This window comes from Ischnura elegans, chromosome X (genome assembly GCF_921293095.1).
Source record: "Ischnura elegans chromosome X, ioIscEleg1.1, whole genome shotgun sequence".
Classification (NCBI taxonomy): domain Eukaryota; kingdom Metazoa; phylum Arthropoda; class Insecta; order Odonata; family Coenagrionidae; genus Ischnura; species Ischnura elegans.
Window position 1 is genome coordinate 87,447,807 of NC_060259.1, and position 9,361 is coordinate 87,457,167.

Below are 9,361 nucleotides of genomic sequence, written 5' to 3' on the forward strand. Positions count from 1 at the left end.
CAGGTAGCGCTTGGCTTAAATAAGGATTATTAATACCTTATCTAACGAAGGAAACTTTCCGACCATAGGCAGTTTTGATAGGTGATTATTAAGACATGTTTCCCTGAGATCTGTGCCTCATGCATGAATTGGTAATCTCAGACGATGTAAAACTCCTATCTACTCGTATAAAAACTAGGCCCCTGTGACGTCACGTGGAGTGGCATCGCATGGGCGCCAATTTGGCCTTTTTCAAATGCAGTTAAAATTGAACATAGCCATTCGTCTAAACTGGGATTTCTAAAACCAAATAATTTGTATATTATGAATACAATAATGTTGGGTAACGAATCGCAATCAATGCCTTTCGTTTTCTTTGATGAAAGAAACTACCCTATTCAGCAACACTTGTCCCGAAACCTCTACCAGTTACACTTATTTTCAATGTAAGACTAATATGGGTGGGATAAATCTGAGAAGGAAATTAAATATGACCACAGCTTTTTATATTATTGAATATTTTTTTCTCGAATTGATAAATTAATGGATTGGCGCCAAGTAATAAAATGTTATTTTTGCATGCATTAACCTTCTGCGCACATCACATTTCACTTTGTGGCTGGTTTTACGAAATTTCCTACAAGTTGAATCGGTCACACGGCAGTGTGCGGTAAATTCCATAATATTTCCGATATAAAGCCTACGCCGATCGGAGCCTACGTCCACTGTTCGGAAGATTTGAAGAGTTTAAATGGTACGCGTCGACCTCATTATTACTCTTCAAATACGCCAATCATAAGCTTATGGTGAACGATGCATGGAAAATGCTTGTAAAAAATTGAATAAGCGTGGATGGAACGATAACTAGTATATATCAATGTTTGAATGCTAATCTGAGATGGCAAAATGCTGTAGTCCGTATTACTCTGGAGAAACTGAGAGAAATTTGCGCAAAACTGAAATATGGCACATGCCAGTCTTTCTAGAGAGGGAAAGCAATGCAAGCTCCGAAATCAAAAATAGTGAATTACTTTCAACGAATTTCATTCAATCTTTAGATTGTACTCCATGTTTTCATGGCAGAGATACGTAGTCGGTAGGGTTTCCCAATTCTATTCCTGAAGTTTTTTAAGTGACATCATGTGTTAAATTTTTTACCAGTCTCTTACCCTTCGACCTTTTTTGGCATAGGTGGCCCTGCCGTGAGTACTTTAAAATTAATCCCTTAGTTCAAACGGTCATGGGAACGAGTTTGCCTTTCCACAGCACAGAGAAAGCCTAGAGATTCAATGTAAGACTTACAAGCCTATAGTAGCCTGAGAAAAAGGGCATTTTGCATACAAATTTAAACAATCTTAAAATACCGACGAAAAATATTTTAGCCAAAGTCGGTATATTTTAGGATAATTTGCTTGCATTATAAATGCTTGCAGTATATCATTAAGTCATACTTTTTCGGCCACTAATGCACTGATATAAGATTCACTTACCTATCCTAAACATTTCCACTTGTTCTTCATGATGAGATAGTATTTTTGTATGAATTCTACAAATCCATGATTTCCAAAAATGAAATCGTGCTATGAATTCAGCTTCACTTGAAATCAATACAGTGAAACGTGTGGTTAATATAAGCTATGGAGAAGTTTTTTCAATGGTATTACTTTTTCTGAGACAATAGCATTTAATTGTGAACAATTGACAACCATTTTTTTAAGGAATCCTATACGTCATAATTTATACCTCGAATACATCCAATTTACCATTAATATACTTTTTTCTTTCCAAAGAAAAAAAAACATTCATTCATGCAATATCTCTGGAGTAACGTTTGTGATAACACCAGTTTTGGGAATTTGCTATAAAATTAAAACGGTAAGAGTGAATTTGAAAACAAGGCGATTCGTCCTACTACTTAGATACTAAAATCAATCGATTTCAAATTTTGAACGTTCTGCGATTATTTGGTAGCAAGCATTTGTGGCATACTGACGATTCTGTTCTCACTCATGTTACTATTTCCACCCATCACCAAGGATGGAAAGTATTAAAAATACGGTATTCGATAGGTGACTACTCATGAGACAGTTATATTTTGTAATAGTGGCGTCACCCAGCTTGACATTTCAACCATGCCCAATTGCCATACATGCGGATGAAAAATCATTGTAGGAGGCAGTAATTCCACCTGTTTGTCTTACTATTTGTTTATACTACACATTTCCATTTACGAAACATAGGAAAATATAATTTTTGCTAGCATGCCCTTCTTCCCATGATTTTCACAACTGAAATCGTGGTTGTAATGAATGCAACATTAAAAAGCTAATAGTAGGGTGCTAGGGTGTACTATGACCCTACGCAATACGATTTTAGCTACACTTGAAACAAATACCTGTTATCAGTAAAGCTTGGGAATAACTTGAGCTGTTGAGTAAATTTACAATATTATAATTTTTGGGGTAATATTATTCAATTACGAACGGTTGAAAAAAATATATTTCACGGTCACATTGTCTTTTCCCTCTCATAAATGTCTTTTTCTATCACTCACTTCAAGAAAAGTGCTGTACAGTTTGAAAATTAAGACAATTGTGCTTTCAGTTGCATATTTTATCCTGATTTTTATTTATCTCGTGTTGCATTAAAATAAAATATCATTTTCAATGGAATAAGAAAATTTTGTGCATTGCAAATCAATTTAGTGACTTAACTATGTCCTTAAGTGGCGATTTTGGCTGACATTCAGGTGGTGTTTTCCATGTCTCCTTTGACTTCCTGAATTCCTCTTCACTCCTTTCGTGACTACGGTTTATTATCATTTTTCACTATTTAATAAAATCATTATTGTATGTGGCTTTGGGACACGGAATGGCTTCTACATTTACTTAAGTATAGAAAGAAATGTTATTTTTTTTTAAATGTGAAGGTAGTATTACTGCAGTTTTACATTCTTTTCATATATATTTCTCGCAATTATTTATTGTTTAACATGTACAGAATACAGTTCTCATACGAATCATTCTAAAATGTCCACTTTTTCCTCAAATGGAGCAGTGGAGGATTTGAATTAAAATTTACATGCTAAGGGTATTTATTTGGCCGTGGTTTTAAATAATTTTCTACACATAGTTAAACATCACCTGTTAATAATGAAAAACATGAATCATTACCTTTAGTATTAAGGAGCAAATTCTGCAGTAACTTTTATTTTAATGAAATATTTTTCAATTGCTAATGATTGGATAAAACTATTTTATGGTCTTCTTTATAATTACAATACTCTATTAACTATTTCATTGTTTGAATGAAATCGGATATAATTTTATTAACCTTTTCAATTTTCCTTGAATCAAAAAATTAAATCACGCATGCATTTTCTCGCACACAATGTAAAATGCCTGGGAGTAATATTACCACATTTTTTTTAGATTTTCCTGGACAACGCATCCACTAATACTTCCCATGGTTAATACGATTTTTTTAGGTTCATACACATGTGTTTACTCGCAATGTTTGCATCAAGAAGGAATGCAAATTGGATGAAGAAATATGATGCGGTTTTATTCGCGGTTGAAAGACGTTATCGTTTTAGGTGAGTGGCCACATGAATATGGGGATGTGTGTTATCATGTGCTCATTCACGTTGCATGTCTGGGAGAATGAAAAAGAAATATACTCTAGTTTTATTTGCTCATTAAAGAAATATTGGTCATTTTTTGTTGTCGTAGTCATATATTTCATAGTTTAATAAGTCATAAATCGTTAAATCTAGGAAATAACTAAAGTGTCCTTTTTTCACCAAAATTTTTTCCCAGTTTTATTTCATTTCTATTCCGTTGTAAAAATATAAAGTAAAACCTAGATTAATTGATTGGGAATCGTGTACGTAAAACGTGAATTTGGCAACAAAAATTCGTGACATAACGCCAATTTAGGCTTCCACTCCGCGGACTTATTCAATATGGCGGGACATAAAGTTTCGCAATGCCACATTATTGTAACATTTTCAATTCCAAATAGTCAATGAGATTCAATGCTATTTCTTCCCATTTTCACAGTATTATAAAATATATTTTTGGGCTTGCATTCCATGATGTGCAAGATTTTCAAAAATGAAATGACGGACAGTTTGAATGCAACACTTAATGACTGAATACTGTGGTTTTTGTCATAAGTTTTACGATCTTACCTTAACTTGAAAACGGTAGCTCTTTTCAGTAGAGGCGTCATTAATTTGAGCTATTTATTGGTTAATGAAATGCTATTACGTATAGGGAAAATTTAATTCAATTACAAACGCATGGGCATAAATTTTTCAACGTTGCATTATATTGTCATATGTCCTTCCATAATTTCCAAAAATATCCCATTTGATTTTCATGAAAATATTTCTTTCCGCAGCATAAATTCAATCGCCATGTAAGATCCAAGAGTAGCTTCATCCTCAAGATCAATATTGGTTAAATGCTTCATCATATAATCGGTAAGACGATACTTTTTTCATCAATTTCTAGCTTTTTATTTCTTTCCATTCCATCTCAAATGGAATTTTCTTTCTTAGAATATTTGATTGGGAATTGTGTACGTAGAGCGTGGATTTGAAAGCAAACATTTTTGTCATAGCTCAGAAGTAGACTTCCAATCCACGGCATTAATCAAACTCTCCTAAGGAATTGAAAGAATTTCCAAAAAGAAACTATTTTGTGGGTAGGACTAAAATTATAGGAGCTATTTAATAGTTAATATAATCACTTGTTTTTGGGCTGCAGAAATGTTTTTAATCCATACATTTCTTCTATAATCGCCATTAATATGCAAATGATATAATTACGCTTTGAATGCATGATTTTCATACGAAAAAGTTTTGACTGATTTTGATGCGCGCTATAAATGTTCTTTTTTAATTCTGAAATGAGGTCAAGTGCGCTTTCAATATGTGTTGATTAGATATGACTAGGTTTATATTTCTGGCTTTATGTTTCTCTCCTACTATAGTATACAAATCGTCGAATACGCACTACATTTTCACTTGCACTTTATCTATGCATTCGATCGTCAAGTATGTCTATTTCTACAAATGAAATAGAGGTAGCTAAGAATGCAAAATGAAAATGCTGACATTGTCTACGTGCGATTATTCTTGGTCGCTCGTTTCCTAACATCAGCGACACTAGTTCGAGATAATCACTTGTTATCATTAAATTGTGTTATTGGTACTGTTAAGGGTCCATATTTGATGAAAAGTGTCTTATTAAAGTTCTATTTTAAATTCCACGGTAAAAAGATATTTAGTATTAATTCCTCCTTAACATCATCAATTTTATCTTTCGGTAATCTTATAGGAATTCGATGAAATCATTTAAAATAGGTAAGTAATTTTCATTGCTATGATAATATTCAGTAGAATCCAGTCAATTTGGACATACTGGGACAGGCTCCACTGGACACATTTTGCCCCAATTCATCGGTTGTCCAAATCAAGTGAAATATCCCGTATATAGCCACTATGAAACGTTGAAATAATAGAAAAAAGGCTAAAGAATCATTAAATTGCATTTATTTTTAAGTTTCCAAATAAAACTAAGAGAATATTTTATTTGTAACCATTCACCTAGAAATCTTTTAATCATTATTATAAATATTTTTCATAGCATCACGCAACGCTGGATGAATGTTAGCTTGGATATTTAGCCAAATTAAAGAAGCAGTCAGAATAATTTAGTTTAGAATAAATGATTACTTATTATTACATTTATTCATAAACGTGCGAATACTTACTGTTCGTATTGCATCTCCCCGTCCAGGGTATTTGTCTTAAGCACTCTGCCGCGTTCTCGTCTTCCTCATCGCTCTAACAAATTCGGGTGAGACATTCAATAACGATAATGGGCTACCATCGCTCCTCCCTTGAATGGAGATGAGACGGAATCCCTCAATGCAGCTCCTTGTATGCTGAGATTTAACTCGGCTAGGCTCAGGTGCAATTTTACCTTCACTATTAAATATATTACCTTCAGCTTCACCTTGTTGCTTGTAAAACGGGGTTTCAATCATGATTTCTGCGCAGTATTCATTGGTACCATGTCACTTCGATCGCATAATTTTTAAATTTCACTCGGGTATGGTCAGCTGCGTTTTCATGTCTATCACTATTGTCATTCTTAGCTTTACCCTTCGACTTATTTGGCACAAATGGCTCTGCCACAGTTATTTTTTACATTAATCCCGATCTTTAAATGGTCATAGAAACGAGCCAGCCATTCCACAGAGAGGTCACCTCTTTGGATGCCTTTACTGGGATCTATTGTCGTTTTATTTCAGCCATATTTGGTGTATTTTATGATCATTTTTGCATTGCAGCATCCGATTAATTTATATTTTTTCCTACCAAGCATGCAATGATATCAGATGCTACCACGCATGTGTGTATTTTACGATGCAACGATTTCCGAAAATGCAATCGTGCTATGAATTTAGCTACATCTAAAATCAATGCATGTTACATAGAAACGTGTGGCGAATTTGAAATATATAATAGTTTCCAAAATGGTATTATTTTTGAGGAAATGTATTGTAATTATGAACAGTTGTATACCAACGACTTCAGCATATTCATGTATTGCAACTCCACTCCCTCAAAAATATCAAATGTTTCGACTTTACTCTTGATAAAAAATATTTCCTTCCACAGATTAACGAATCTATCATCAAACATGATCATGGAGTAGCTGTTGCCTTATCTCAATATTGGTAAAATGCTGCATAATATAAACGGTAAGGACATAATTTTTTTAGCAATATACTTAAATCTCATCTTTACCTTCATTTCTTTTCGATTATTACAGAAATATTCTTTGAAACTACGAGCAAATGAGAGGGAATTATGTGCGGAGTAAATAATAGGGCGGCAATATTTATATTTTTTATAGCGATGATTTAAGCTTTAACACCACGAGCGTATTCAATCTCTACGAAAAAATAGAAAACATTCCTATAATAAAATCGATAGAGGACTGATTTAAAGACATCATTTTATAATTATAAAAATCATTCCTCCTTGGGCTGCGAAACTTACTTCATCTGAGCATTTTATAATCGCATAAATCGTATTAAGGCTTGAATTCATCATTTGCTTACTGCTAAGAATATACCGATTATTTTGCAGCGCCTAATTATTGAGTGGGTTCGAAGCCAAGGGGTGCAATTGATGTTTTTCTCAACAGAGTTAGGTAAAGTTAATTGTAATAGGAAATACACCAAAAATGGTTGCCAAGGGAACTGAATCAATCTCCGTTCTGTGGTGACATCGGGTGGAATGCACTACTTGGTATCTAAATTATCTCGTTGTTTTTAATCTAATTTATGTACCTAACCCTGTATAGAAGAAAGAAATCACTTGTACCCCTCGGGTTCCAACCCACTCATATGTAATCCTTTATTTTAAAATAACTGCTTCTATAACCATAAAGGTTTAAGCTTTTAAATTTATCATACAATATTTAAGGATATGACGATGCCTCATTATTTCTTAAATCTGTGGACAATCGAATTTATGGATAACGAGTTATCATTAGAAGGCGTGAGAACAAAATTGTGGGGCTTGATTACGCATTTACAGGGAAATCAATGCTAAAAAATGCTAAATAACAGTGTGTAGGTATGCGTTTTCTAGTTGTCCTATGAATTACTATATTCCTATTCATGGAAATTTTCAATATGTGAATTTTCATTAATGCATGGTCATTGGAATCACAACAATTTTAACGTCGAAGTCGAGGACAGTTTGAGACTAAAATAAGCCAACAGACTGGAACTCTCGGTGAAGTTCTGTTTCAAAACGAAACCAAATATTTATTTTTTAAATAGAACATACTTTAATACATAAGTCTTGCAGTTCAATCATTATCATTATTAATAAAATACGTTTTCATTAACGGGCTGGAAGCAGAGAAGTCTTTTTTCAATATTGCATATTTGTATGTTTCATCACATTACCCCTCAATAATTTGCAAATGATTGATTTTTCATTTTGGAAATACCTTTCTTTGCGCCACATGAAAATGAGTCAACAATGCATTTGCTCTCTACGCCCTTTATAACAATACTTCACCCCTATATGCATTCATAAAACGCCTCTATTTCCACAAATGAAATAGTGGTACCTGAGAATGCAAAATCAAAAGCTGAGATGTTCGACGTGCGATTATTGATGGTCGCTCGTTTTCCAAAATCAGCGACAATTGTCCAAAGCCATCACTGGTTATCATTGAATTGTGTACTGGTGTGATTGAGAGCAGTGGCACAGCTATTGCAATGAAATTTTCATGGGATATTTCCTACTAAATTTTCGTGAATATTTCATTTATTAACATTTATCAAGAATTCCGTTAATATTAGTAGAAAATATTTTTCACAGCCACAGGCACACTTGATGAATGTCTTTTAATCTTCATTATTAAATAGAATGTCACTATTAGTTTAGATTAAATGAGTATTTATTATTAAACATATTCATGTATGTGCGGGAAGTAACTGCTCATATGCAATCTCTTCGTCTGAGGAATTTATGTGATGCCCTCTGCTGTATTCTCGTCATCCTCGTCGCACGAACGAAGTCGGTACACACATCCGATGAAGATATTGGGCTACCTTCGCTCTTGAATGAAGGTGAGACATAACGCGTCGATGTAGCTCCTTGCATACTGAGGCTTCACTCGGCAACGCTCATGCGTCATTTCAATTCTAGGACTGTCCTCATATTCAGCTTCACTTGTTTCCTGTATAATACGGTTTCAATGATGTCATCTTTACAGTTTTCACTGATACCATAACACTTCGATCGTATAAATTTTTATCAATATTACGGCGAATTATAAATTTTCACTCCTAACATTTATACCATACTAGCTCACCCGGCGAACTTCGTACCGCCTAACAATCAATGAACTTACAGTTTCGTTACTCCATTTATAATACAAGAGCGACTTTATCGTTTTTAATCATACTTGATTTATTATAATAAAATAAGGATTCCAATTCAATAAAACTTCATAAATGAGTATTAAAATTGCTTGTCTGAAGACATTTTCTTTATTGGATCTATGTAGGGTGGATCGGAGCATGTTGAAGCGGATTTTTTACAATGGATTTTCTTAAGTTTTCAATTCCGAAATTTTGGGCACTGCGGATTTATAAAGCAGTTAATGTAATAAAAATTATAAGCATTCCATTGTTGGCTATTTGTGTTATTAACCGTCAAAATCGTGTAAGAAAAGCCCCTGTGAAGCAGCATTATTATCAAATGACTTAAGGCGCGCCAGTTATCGTATCCTTTAATGCATTTGTAATATCGCCTTCATCAAAATATTTCAAAGCCTAC

General features: G+C 33.7%; 1 non-coding gene across 1 annotated transcript; it reads left to right on the forward strand.

The window, feature by feature from the left end:
• Positions 1 to 8,098: 8,098 nt before the first annotated feature.
• LOC124171954 lies at positions 8,099 to 8,224 on the forward strand. The gene has a single exon (XR_006868032.1). It is a non-coding gene; the product is annotated as a small nucleolar RNA SNORA14 (small nucleolar RNA).
• Positions 8,225 to 9,361: the final 1,137 nt, after the last annotated feature.